The sequence below is a fragment of the Pongo abelii genome, chromosome 3 (assembly GCF_028885655.2).
Source record: "Pongo abelii isolate AG06213 chromosome 3, NHGRI_mPonAbe1-v2.0_pri, whole genome shotgun sequence".
Taxonomy (NCBI): domain Eukaryota; kingdom Metazoa; phylum Chordata; class Mammalia; order Primates; family Hominidae; genus Pongo; species Pongo abelii.
In genome coordinates, this window is record NC_071988.2 from 98,071,777 (window position 1) to 98,085,475 (window position 13,699).

Genomic DNA, 13,699 nt, shown 5'->3' on the forward strand with positions numbered 1-13,699 from the left:
TCATGTCCTTAGCCCGCTTTTTGATGGGACTGTTTTTTTTTCTTACTGATTTGTTTGAGTTAGTTGTAGATTCTAGAAGATTAGTCCTTTGTCAGATGTATAGATTGTGAAGATTTTCTCTCACTATGTGGGTTGTTTGTTCACTCTGCTGACTGTTCCTTTTGCTGTGCAAAAGCTCTTTAGTTTAATTAGGTCCCAGCTATCTATCTTTGTTTTTATTGTATTTGCTTTTGGGTTTTTGGTCATGAAATCCTCGCCTACTGGCTTATTTCAATATCAACAGATGCACATTTAGCCTAGTCAATAAAGAATTTGTAAGATATTATTACCAAGTAAAATGTTTTTCAGGATCCTTATAAAGTGAATAATTGGTATGCATATAACTGGCATCCAATAAGCAATGCTTTCTAATCTTTAAATAGGCCAAAAAAATTTTTTAATACTCATCAATATTTAATAATAACATCAGTGTGATGGTTAATGCTGAGTGTCAACTTGATTGGACTGAAGGATGCAAAGTATTGTTCCTAGGTCTGTGAGAGTGTCTGTGAGGGTGTTGCCAAAGGAGATTAACATTTGAATCAGTGGACTGGGAGAGGCAGACACATCCTCAGTCTGGGTGGGCACCATCTAATCGGCTGCCATTGTGCCTAGAATAAAGCAGGCAGAAGAAAGTGGAATGAGCAGACTCGCTGAGTCTTCCAACTTTTGTCTTTCTCCCATGCTGGATGCTTCCTGCCCTCAAACATCAGATTCCAAGTTCTTCAGCTTTGGGAGTCTTGGACTTACACCAGTGATTTGCCAGGGTCTCTTGGGCCTTTGGCCACAGACAGAAGGCTGCACTGTTGGCTTCCCTGCTTTTGAGGTTTTGGGACTTGGACTGGCTTCCTTGCTCCTTAGCTTGCAGACAGCCTGTTTTGGGACTTCACCTTGTGATTGTGTGAGTCAGTACTCCTTAATAAACTCCCCTTCATATATACATCTATCCTATTAGTTCTCTCCCTTTAGGAAACCCTAATAGACTCAGTATATTACCTTGAATTACATGACATGAGGCAGTCTTGTCTCTTGTAACTGGTTTCTATTTGTAACCTAAAGCCAACAGAGACTGTTTTTATATATAGAAATCCATGAAGAAAGTGGCATTGGAGATGTGCTTTTGGATAAGTCTGAGTGATTAAAGTGGATTTGTTGCTATGCCCTTGACATTTTACTCCCAAAGATTCTACCATTATACCTGGTTTCTGTACCAGCATTTCTGAAGTTTTATCCTTGGCACCTCCATTCTATTCCTGATCTCCTTTTCTTCCTGAACTCCTACTTTGCCTATGCTGCCTGTATCCTACTCCCTTAGTCACCTACCTCCAAGTATCCAATCACAACCCGTCATCTTGTTTTTCACTCTGCCAAATGAAAGGAAATCTTGTTTTCAGGCAGATGAAGGATTATTTGAAGGGATATGCCTAACAATTTATCATACGTTCCTTTCTTTTTAATAATATGACTCCATACATCATTAATGATAGACCAAGAAGACAAACCCAAATGAGACTGTCAGGAAAGTGGCTCTTCTACAAGTGCTCCCACACTTCATTAGTTAGTAACAAAACATCAGCCAGACCAGAAACAAAGGTCAAGAGAAGCTGATTTTTCCACTGTTGTTTATATGAATTAGTACATGAGATGGTTTTGCAATGTGTTCACAAGTCTTTGATACTCCTTTCAAGAGCTGGAGCTTCTTCTCTTCCACTTGAGTGTGGGTTGGATTAATGAGTCACAGAAGTGATTGCGTGTGACTTCCATGACTATATTATAGAAGATGCCATGGCTTCTTCCTTGCTCTTTTGCTTGGATTATTTCTGAGGGAAGCCAGCTGCCATGACACTAAATTGTGAGGACATTCAGTCAGCCCTCTAGAGGGGGACTGAGGCCTTTACCAAGAGCCATTTGGGTGAGCCATCCGAGAACCACCCTTCAGACCCAGGCAAGCCTTCAGATGACTGCAGCCATGACTGACATCTTGACTACAACCTCACGAGAGTCCCTGAGCCAAAACTGCTCAGCTAAGCTGTTTCTGACTTACACAAACTATGAGATGATAAGTGTTTCACTTTTGTTTTTTTTTCCTGAGACGGAGTCTTATTCTGTCCCCCAGCCTGGAGTGCAGTGGTGCAATCTCAGCTCACTGCAACCTGCACCTCCCTGATTCAAGCAATTCTCCTGCCTCAGCCTCCTGAGTAGCTGAGATTACAGGCGGGTGCCACCACGCCCAGCTGATTTTTGTATTTTTAGTAGAGACGGGGTTTCACAATGTTGGCCAGGCTGGTCTCGAACTCCTGACCTCATGATCCACCCACCTTGGCCTCCCAAAGTGCTGGGATTACAGGCGTGAGCCACTGTGCCCAGCCCTGTTTCACTTTTTTATTAAACTGCTAAGCTTTGAGGTAATTTGTTACACGGCAATAAATAACTAGAAATTACAATATTATATTTATGGTGTGTGGCAGTAAGGACTTTAAAAAAATGTAAGACAGTTTCACTAGCAACAAACAAATATGCAACTCAATGTAAAAGCTGCTCTGCATACCCATTAAAATGAGCAAATAACATAAAACCCACTCTTAGTATGGCTTTCAGGAGACATGCCTGCTGGTGGCACTTTAACATGATTCAATTTTTCTGAAGTACAAGTTGGTAAATGTAACAGAAGCTATAAAACTGCAGCTGGGAAAATAGCCAAGAAATAAAAGAACCTCGTAATTATTTTTACAAGATATCTATATCTTCTTGCTGCTATTGTAATTTGAGAAAAAAAGATATCAGTACTACAGTATTTGTAATAGTGAGAAATGACTCAACGTCAAAGAATAAAGAAATAGCTAAACAAACTACAATATATTAATCACAGTAGACCTTCTGGCTATAAAAAATGTGAAAAAGGAAAATTATTTTAATATATGGGATATGCTGTTAAATAAAATAGTAGAAGCTAAAATAAAATATGCATGCTGATTAGACTTATGCAATCAAAAGTTAAAAGGGAATATATGGGATTGGAAATGGTTAACATCTATTACTCATTAGGTTATATCTTCTGAGAATATGTTTGAATTGCTAAAAAAAAAAATTTATTGAAAAGTAAAACTAGCACCAATTTTCATCTTCAGACAATACTTTAACTAAAAGATCTGTATGACCAGGAAAAAAATGTATATTTTAGATTTCTCTGTTTCCTTCCCTAGCCTTATGTTAAATAAAGTAGTTCTAATATAGTCTCCCCTTAGCGTTAAGAAGAGTAAAAGTACTGGTAGATCTAGCCCCTTTTATAGTGCAGTCAAGCATAGTAAACATTCCTAAATCATAACTGGCCCACACCTGTCTCAGTGTCTCCTTTGCCCCATAAACAAACAGAAAAGCTACAGGTGAGAGATGGTTGGTCACAGCTGGGAGTTCCCTCTTGTCTTCCTGCTATGGGTGGGAACAGGCAACCAGTTTCCTGGAGGAGGAGCCACCTGCCTGAAAAGTCATGCACCCAGAACACTGGGCAAAGAAACTGGTTAAAAACAAAAGAAAATTTATGGCTTCAAGTCAAATGAATGCTAATAATAATTTTTAAAATAATTTAAAACTTAACTCATTTAGGACCTTGCCCATAGACTGCAGAGAAGGGAAATGGCATTGAAGCAAAAGCCTGGTCTACAAATAATTTCTCAACTGCTCCACTTTTAGTCATCTAAAGACCTAAACTTTATCCGGAACTCAGTATGGAATTCCAGTTCAAAAGGAAAAAAATAGTGATATATCAAACAATAAAATAGGTTGGCAATTATGTACAATATGGTTTTGGTTTTGTTATAAGTTTCGAAAGTGTATATATACAACAAAATATTATTAGTGATTGCTCAAGGTAGCGAAATTAGTGACAGATTTTTTCTTCTTTCTCTTTATCTGTGTTACTGATTTTTCTTTACAATGAACATGTATTATTTGTATAAATATAAAATTCTTCAAGATGCAAAAATAGATGTAAAATTTATAAAAACACAATCTTTATCAGCTGACTTTAGTTTTGTGCATCTAAAATGCAATAAGCACAAAGCACTTAAGAATCTTTCATTGTTTTTTGAGACACATAAATTACTTATGTTTAGTGCTGAATATATTTCATTGTAGTTTTTAAATTTTCTTAACAACTGTTCATCATGTAGAACATGTGAGAAATTCCTTTCAACTAGAATAATTTGTTCATCAAAATAATCCATTTCCTAAACCTACCAGATAATGGCAGTATTTATGTGGTATCTTCTCACAACACAAAATATTTATTTACTTCTCCCCATATTAGCTTTCTATTTCCTTTTAGGAACACCAACAGTCCATAACTTCCATCATAAGCCAGTATCTAAATGCTGTGGCTTTCAATTTATAAGGAATAAGGATTATCTCTTACTCAATTCAAGTGAATAAAGACATAAGGAGTTTTGAACCGGAGGAAGTACCTCACAAAAGCCTCCAAAACTGAATTTGAGTCAGAAATGTACCACAATAACAGGGAAAACAATGAGGGCAGCCTGAAGAGCCCTGCCTGTGTCCAGAATGCTGAGATCACCAGGTGATACTACTCCACCTGCTCTGCCATTCTGCTTCTCCAGGTGGCCTTGAGGAAGCTTTTAGTAGGAAAACACCTAGACCCAAGAGACCACAAGAAGGTGTGACACATGCAAGGATATAAGGTTATGGTCAGGCGACACCTAATACAACTTCTGCATGCAGGTGTTTTTGTCTTTGCCCCGTGTCCGGGGGATTAATCCTTTTCCCTTCTCAAAGAATCCCAGGCTGTTCGCAGGATTAGGAATTTTAGTGGTCTCAGAGTTAGCGACCACATGCAGATGCTTTCCTTTACTAAAAATTTGAGAGACATCTTAAATAAACACATCTTATGGTATAAGAATATAGCTACAATTCAATCCTTTATTATCTGTGCTACAGTATATGTGTGTGTTTGGAGGCAGGGGGTGCGTGGGTGGGTAGAATGGAGTGATATAAAATAACAATAACACTTTATATGGTTTGGCTCTGTGTCCCCACACAAATTTCATCTCGAATTGTAATCCCCATGTGTCGGAGGAGGGGGCTTGATGGGAGGTGACTGAATCATAAGGGTGGACTTCCCGGTTGCTGTTTTCATGATAGTGAGTTCTCACCATGATGGTTTAAAAGTGTGTGGCACTTCCTCTCTCTCCCTCTCTCCTGCTCTGCCATGGTTAAGATGTGCTTGCTTCCCCTTTGCCTTCCACCATGATTTTAAGTTTCCTGAGGCCTCCCAGCCATGCTTCCTATACAGCCTGAAGAACTGTGAATCAGTTAAATATCTTTTATTCATAAATTACCCGGTCTCAGGTAGTTCTTTATAGCAGTATGAGAACGGACTAATACAACACTGACGATTAAAACCTCAAATAATTCAAAGATTCTAACAAGTAGCAAGTAAACTTGAGTTTCAACCTCTTTGTCAGTTCCTGATTGAATTTTACAATTAGCTAATAAGAACAAAGATCAGAAGAGAAAATGCTTGTGTAAGATCATCCATATTAGATACACTGCTCCTGAAAGATATGTGTAAACCTAAAATTTGAAAAGTAGTTCTAGGACTCAGCTTTCCCAAGAATTTATGACGGATATGAGGAATCTTGCCCAAGAAATCCAGGGAAATATGGTGGCATGTCACTTGGTTCACAATATTTGTGTCCCTGAAGTGTTTCCCTAGTTGACACCAAAGGACAAGAATTCACTAGAAGCTAATTGTATTTTGGGACATAAATAGCAAAAACTTTCAAATCCTGTAAGATTAATAATTGTAGTTTTCGAAAAAGCAATGGTACAGAAATACCTGTTAGTAGTTGCTAGATTTGGGAGTGTTCACTGTTCTAAAAAGAAGAGGAGACAAGGAAAGGAAAAAAGGAAGGAAAGAAAGAAAAAGAGAGTACATGGAAGAACTAGACTGTTTCAAAACAGTCCTGGCTTTGGCCCCAATAGGCATTTGAAAAATATTTCTCCTTACTTGTCTTGGTATTTTCTTTTTAAATTGAGAACTAATTTACATACAGTAAGGCCTTTACAAAACACACAAGTCTTAAAAGTAGAAAAGAGAGGGCATCATCAGGCTGCACAGACCAGATGCTGAAGTGCTGAGCAGGAAATGGCAGTAGTGGCCACAGCAACCAGGGCAGCATGAGCAGCACTGGGCTCCTGCAGCCTACCCCAAGGGAGGTGCATTCCTGCCAGCCTCCAGTGGCCTTCACCATGGGCTGGCACCCGCTGTGCACCAGTCCACCCATCCAAGCTGTCACCAAGGAGCTCTTCCTGGGCAAAATTGAGAAGGAAGCACAACAAAGGTTCTTGCCCACAGCTCTCCCTCTCCCTCTGCCTACTGACCCCCACCGGTGCTTCCTTGTGTGGCCCTGCACGTTGTGTGCCTGTCCTCTTGGGAACTGTGGGCAACAAATTATCTTTTCAGTAGTACAATACTTGTTTCCTGACCTGTTGGCCTTATTATACCTCAAATTTTATGTCAACCCACAATATTTAGACCAGCATGAACGACAAGACACTTTGGACACTTAAGAGTGAACAAATGAAGAATATACGAACGTGCACCTTTTCCCAATGTTCTTAACAAGTTTTGTATGTTAAAGTATAAGAGTTTCTTTCAAGTGATGGGGAAGGCTAGTGGCTGTTGAGTGGGATCCACTGAAGGCAAAGACTTCACTGTGATGATGGAGACCTGCATCGGGTTTCCTGTAGGTCAGGATTCAGTACCAGGCCATGGTATCATCAAATTTTTGTTCTAACAAGGACTGGATGTGGTCTGCCTCATATCCCACAGACACCATGAGTTCTGTCTTTCAGGAGTCCTGGTGATCAGAGAGTAGCTCCCAGTATGGCCTTCGTGTCTCCTCCTGACCAGTGTTGATCCATAGGTGTTCCATGATGTAGTCTAGTATAGGTCTCTCCCTGTGGTCAGAAATAGGTTTATGAAGCTCTCTGGAAATGAAGAGCGAAGAGTGGGATCTTATACAATTGTTCACACAGTATCAGCTTCCTCAGCGCCACAAAGTCTGCCCGATAAATGGCAGGCCCTGGTTACTGTGGTGTAAAGAATGACTTTCCAGCTCCACATGTCCACTGGGGCCCATCATATGTTTGGCCATGGAAGAGTTCAGGACCGCATAAGAGGGACTCCCACCGAAGGTGCCCAGCTTCTGGCCTACAGTGAACCCGGTATCAAATCCAAAGTCTGTTATTTTTATGTTGTGATGGACCACAAGGAAATTCTTGGGCTTCAGGTCCCTATGGATATCCCCCTTCTGTTGGTGGTACTAGAGGGCTGATATTATCTGCTGGAATTTGCTTCAGGCCTCTTCCGCCTTCATGCAACCCAACTCTAGGATGTAGTCGACCAGCTCTGCTCTGCTGGCATACTCCATGGCTAAGAACAAAGTGTCTGTGGTGTCGAAAGAGCTTGATGACCTTGGGGTGACCCCATGGAATAGACTCTAGAGGGAGGAGGAGTTCTGCTGCCCAGTGAGAAGGTACTTGGTGAACTTCATTCACCCTGGTGAAGCTGTCCTGGCTGATGATCTCGAGGAGCCTATAATGATCAGTCAGGGTCTCCTCATCAGCAGAGATGGTCGTAAGTCCCTGCCACATGGTAACCTTCTAGCTACAAATCCTAACTAGTAATGCTAACCAAGAATGCTACCTATAAAAACTGTGCTAACTGTGAAAACGAAAGAGCATAGCTGGAGTTGCTCTGCAGACTTTTGTGTGTGACCTATGGGTCACTCCAGTGCCAGTGACTATGTGCCCAGCCAACTTCACCTGGTCTGTAGCTGGGTGCTGGATAATGGCACCAGGAACCACCTCTGCTGACCTCTTGGCTCTGTTTACTTCCCTCTGTGTTGGTGTCATTCTTAGGTGGGCTTTCCCTTCAAGGTGACAAGATGGCACCAACCACTCCAGCAACCTAACAGAAATAGAGCTTCTCTTCCTCCAGGATTCCAACCCAGAGGTCTGACCTTTGGCACCCTATTGGTTACTTGCCCAGACCTCAGCCAATCACTATGGCTGAAGAGAATGGGCTCTGCTGATTGGCCAGGTCGAGGTCATGTGGCCTCTATCTCCAAGGGAACTTGGGAGCTGCTCACCTGCTTCCAGTGGGAGAGGGTGTGACACCTAAGAGAGCAGGTTCAGGGACGAACCTCAGTCCTGTTCATTTCCTGGATATGCCTGCTCATGTCCTCCCACTCCACTGTCTTCTGTGTACACGAGAACCCATGGCAGCACTTTTTCCCCTCTCCTGCCACCTCCTTCACAGGCCCCATTTCAGGCATAACACAAAGGAACAGGGCTTCCTGCTTGAAGGTAGGATTTGGGGTTCACTCCCAGCTTCAAGGCCTGCTGCTGTGTCCTGTTGTAATCAGCCAGTCAGTGATCACCTACCATGTGCCAAACCCTTCTAGGTGCTGATCCAGGAATCAACAGGACTGATGACATTGCTGTCCTCAAGGAGCTGACACTGCAGCGTGAGTGGACAAATTCAGAGGACAAATTCCGATCAGCGTTCCCTCTTCCAGCACACATTCACTGAAGTCCTACTGCATGCTCCAGACATGGAAGCACGGCAGGGAGTGAGGCAGACAGGGGTCTCCATTCTTATGGGATGATAGTCTAGCAGGGGAGACAGAGAAAACAAAAGTAAAACATAAACAAAGCTAATTAACCTGAGCCCAGGTCGTCAATCTGTTGAATTCAGCAAATTGTATTCCAGTGATTCAATATGGAAACAGAGGCCCTAGCTAAGTGGTGGCTCATTCTTGGAGACGCAGCTCAGATGTCACCTTCTTTATGAGGCCCTGCTGGATCCTTACCACTCCCCCAGGCCGTTTTGCCTTACTTGGGACCCCTCAGTGCTGTGATCACACTTTGAAATCCTCTCTAGCCTGTGAGTTGTGTGAGGACGCTGAGGTAGATGCAGAAAGGGGCTCAGAATGTGATGATGAGTAAAGTCTGAATAAATGAAAGTATCAATCCCCACCCCACCCCACCCCCCAAAAAAAAGTAGAAAATAGGAGTCAAGCTTGGTAGCTAGAGATCAGGAAGTGTTATTTTCACATCATGAAGGAAGAATAGTCAGATCAATACTTTTTAATCCAACTCAGTGACTTCATCGTGACCAAATTTAGCAGAAATTTGATAAAGTTTGCTACATGGTTCCATTTAGATTTTTCCAATTCATGAGTGATAGTAGCATTACACACACACACACACACACACACACACACACACACCTCACCTCCCCATAAGCCTGATTCCTTCAGAGCTCTGTCTGAGTTTCAGTTCCGGGCAACATCAGAGCTTCTAATTTGACTGGTATTAGTTTATGTGACTTCAACTGGACATAATTCTGTGTAATGACTTAATAGCTAATGATTGTTACACACAAGAGATAGTTAAATAGTCTTTTTCATTTGAAATGAGAAACCCAGATATCTTTCTTGTGTAGAAGCATAATGAAAATTATTTAGCTTTATCAATAAGTTTTTATCAGCACCTTTTTAATCAACTAGATTTCTTGCTTTCTGCATAGATGGAAATTTAAGTGAACTGTATACTTTTAATGGTGTTAAAAATAATAATACCAAATGTTTACTGAGGATCTACTATGTGCCAGGCATTTTCTGTGAACTTTGGACAGGTATAAATTCATTTTATCCTCTCAGAAAATCCATTTTCTATTGCTATTATTTCCATCTTACAAATGACAAAACTAAGAAGTTTAAGGTCTTGTCCAAATCAGGACAGGAGCCAGGCAACCTAGCTTCATTGCCATGAGCTTAAGTACTTACATTATCCAACCTTTCATTAAACATTTTAAATTTGTTTTGATGTTGACAAACCCAAGTGCACACAGCAGCACTGCTATGCAAAACAGCTTGTGCAGAGATTGAATTTACACTCTGGATTCACTGCCACCATGAACTAGATGGTCATGACAGGAATGAAGTAATTTAGTTACAAAACCAGGCCAGACATGATGGCTCACCCCTGTAATCCAACACTTTAGGAGGTCGAGGCAGGCGGATCTCTTGAGGCCAGCAGTTCGAAACCAGTCTGGTGAACATGGCAAAACCCCATCTCTACTAAAAATACAAAAATTAGGCTGGGCACTATGGCTCATGCCTGTAATCCCAGCACTTTGAGAGGCCGAGGTGGGCGGATCACCTGAGGTCAGGAGTTTGAGATCAGCCTGGCCAACATGGTGAAACCCCGTATCTGCTAAAAATACTAAAATTAGGGCTGGGTGTGGTGGCTCACGCCTGTAATCCTAGCACTTTGGGAGGTTGAGGTGGGTGGATCACCAGAGGTCAGGAGTTGGAGACCAGCCTGGCCAACATGGTGAAACCCTGTCTCTACTAAAAATACAAAAAAATTAGCTGGGCCTGTAATCCCAGCTATTCGGAAGGCTGAGGCAGGAGAATCATTTGAACCTGGGAGGCGGAGGTTGCAGTGAGCCTGGGCAACAAAAGCAAAACTCCATCTCAAAAAACAAAAAACAAAAACAAACAAACAAACCTAAAATTAGTTGGATGTGGTGGCACACGCCTGTAATCCCAGCTAATCCAGAGACTGAGACAGGGGAATAGCTTGAACCTGGGTGGTGGAGGTTGCAGTGAGCCAAGATTGCACTCCAGCCTGGGCGACAGAGCAAGACTCTGTCTCCAAAAAAAAAAAAACATAGCCAGGTGTGGTGGCTCACGCCTGTAATCCCAGTTATTAAGGGGGCTGAGGCACAAGAATTGCTTGAACCCGGAAGGTGGAGGTTGCAGTGAGTTGAGATCATGCCACTGCACTCCAGCCTGGGCAACAGAGCGAGACTTTGCCAAAAAAAAAAAAAAAAAAATTGACAAAACCAGGGTATTTTGAGGATGAGAGGAAATGGAGAAACCCTTTTACATCTTACCTAATACTTAATTCTTATCAACTAAATCAGCCCCACCAACAAAGTTTTTTTTCCTCACTGTATACATCCAATCCAATGGATAACACCTTATCCAGTTTATTGAGTCAACATTCCTGATATTCCCAATATGAAACTAAGCTATTACAATAGTTTCACTGATCTCTGCTTCTAGTTTATCTCCTTTATTGCAGCAAGAAGAATCTTTATTTCACCCCAGCTTATATGTCACTCTCCTGCATTAAACCTTCAATGGCTTCCTATTGCCTGGATCAGTGGCTCTCAGATTTATACAGGAACTTAATGTGGTGATAGTTGCATAAGTGTGATTATACTAAAAATCATTGAACTGTACGTTTAAAATTGTAAAGTTATTTTTTAAAATGTATAGGGGGAGCTGGGCATGAAGGCTCATATCTGTAATTCCAGCACTTTGGGAGGCTGAGGCTGGAGGATTGCTTAAGCTCGGGAGTTCATGACCAGCCTGGGCAACACAGTGAGACCTCATCTCTACAAAAAAATAAAACAAATTAGCTGGGTGTGGTGGTGTGCGCCTATAGTTCCAGCTACTCCAGAAGCTGAGGTGGGAGGATGGCTTGAGTCCGGGAGGTCAAGACTGCAGTGAGCTGAGATTGCATCACTGCACTCCAGCCTGGGTGACAGCGGGAGACCCTGTCTCAACAACAACAAAAAAGATGTACGGGGTGCCAGGTGTGGTGGCTCACACATGTAATCGCAGTGCTTTGGGAGGCTGAGACCAGGAGTTTGAGACCCAGCCTGGGCAACATAGCCTGAGTAACAGAGAGACCTTGTCCCCCACCCAAAAAAAAAAAAAAAAAAGCTGAGTTTGATGGTGTATACCTATAGTCCCAGCTACTAAAGAGGCTAAGGTGGGAGGATCTCTTGAGCCCAGGAGTTTGAAGTTACAGTGAGCTATGATGGCAACACTGCAGTCTAGCCTGGGTGACCAAGTGAGACCTTGCCTCAAAAAAAACCCAAAAATATATAGAGGAATCAAGGCATCTGGAATTCATAGCATGCTATGTGTAACAGACTGAAATGTTGAACTATAAGCAATTTTACTATCATAAAATAAGACTACAGTATATATACTTAATATTTGCAGTATATTTATTACATTAGAATTCACTACTTTATGACTACAACAAAAAGTGTCGAGCATTTTTTGCATCCATCACTGAAGCGAGAGTGGCCAAAGTGAAATTCAATGCTTTTGTGACTTCCGACCGAAGCAAGAACTGCAGAAGGCATTCCAATGCACTTTCACACATTTTCAAGAAGATTATGTCTTCCCCTCTTTCCAAAGAGCTAAGACAGGAGTATGATGTTTGATCCATGACAATCCGGAAGGATGATGAAGTTCAGACTGTGCAAGGACATTATAAAGGTCAGCAAATTGGCAACGTACTCAAAGTTTACAGGAAGAAAGATGTCATCTACATTGAATGGGTGCAACAGCAAAAGGCTAATGGTACATTTGTCCATGTAGGCATTCACCCCAGCGAAGTGGTTATCACTAGGCTAAAAGTGGACAAAGACCATAAAAAGATCCATGAACAGAAAGCCAAATCTTGCGAAGTAGGAAAGAAAAAGGGCAAATACAAGAAAGAAACAATTGAGAAGATACAGGAATAAATGAATATATATACAAACTTTCATACAACTGCTAAAATGAAAAAAGAGTGTTGAGCTAAGTTTATCAACAATTTCTAATGTTTGGTTTTAAAATGAAATTGCTGTTTGTTAAATTACTTTGTTGCTTACCATTATGTGCTCGCAAATAAGCATTAACAACACTGAAGACCTAAGAAAAATATGAAAGAGGAACTTTAAGCACATTTAATCTAATACTTTGATATATTTTTTGTCTTCAAATTAAGACTTCAGGAAAACAGTTGGATTTGGAATAACGCTAAGTTTTTCTGGGAGGAGTTTTCACAATCCTTGGCTTCCTAGAAAATGCCTGTATTTCCTGAGGCCCAAAAGACCCTTCTTTCAACCTAGTCCTAAATGACCTTTCCAGCTTCATCTCTTTCTGCACTGCCTCACTTCTGCCACACTATGTGGCTCAGTATCCCCAAACCACTCTGTGGTTTTGGTCAAGTCCCTTCCCTCTCCTGGGATATTCTTCCAGAACTCTTTTCTGCACTTCACCCTTCAAAGCTCATCTAACTTCCTTTTTCCCTCCTGACTTCCCCAATCCAGAAAATTATAATCAGAGCAGGAAATAGGTATATTCTACTAAATGTATTTCCAGCATAACCAAAGAGACTGGCACATGAAAAATGCTTCACAAACGTCACCTTCTCTGAATTCTCAGAGTCTTGACACACACACATATCTGTGCACTTACCTCACTGTGCTAGAAGCAATTTTCAGTGACCCAACCCTCACATCTCCTTCCCCAGTAGACTATGAGCTCTTGAAGGCAGGAATTATGTCTTTACCACATAGCAGATACTCCATAAATATCTGGAAATCTAGAGGAATTGAAAACATATTCACTAATCTCCAGATGCTCAAAATCTTCAGGAATATTGAGACATACAATTTACTTGAATACTATGTGGCAAAAATTGTAAATGAGGTATGTATACAGTATTATAAGAATTCTGATGAAGGAGCTATACAGCTTCCAGCTTGGAGGTGTTTGTCCCG

General features: G+C 41.4%; 2 long non-coding RNA genes and 1 pseudogene across 2 annotated transcripts; 2 read left to right on the top strand and 1 right to left on the bottom strand.

Moving 5' to 3' along the window:
- Positions 1-5,360: 5,360 nt before the first annotated feature.
- Positions 5,361-8,077, bottom strand: LOC129059012 (uncharacterized). The gene is made up of 2 exons (XR_008524571.2): positions 7,882-8,077; positions 5,361-7,044 (listed from the first exon to the last, which is right to left on the bottom strand). It is a non-coding gene; the product is annotated as an uncharacterized LOC129059012 (long non-coding RNA).
- On the top strand, positions 8,071-8,787 carry LOC129059011 (uncharacterized). The gene is made up of 2 exons (XR_008524570.1): positions 8,071-8,424; positions 8,523-8,787. It is a non-coding gene; the product is annotated as an uncharacterized LOC129059011 (long non-coding RNA).
- Positions 8,788-9,724: 937 nt separating this feature from the next.
- Positions 9,725-12,676, top strand: LOC100431987 (large ribosomal subunit protein uL24-like; annotated as a pseudogene).
- Positions 12,677-13,699: the final 1,023 nt, after the last annotated feature.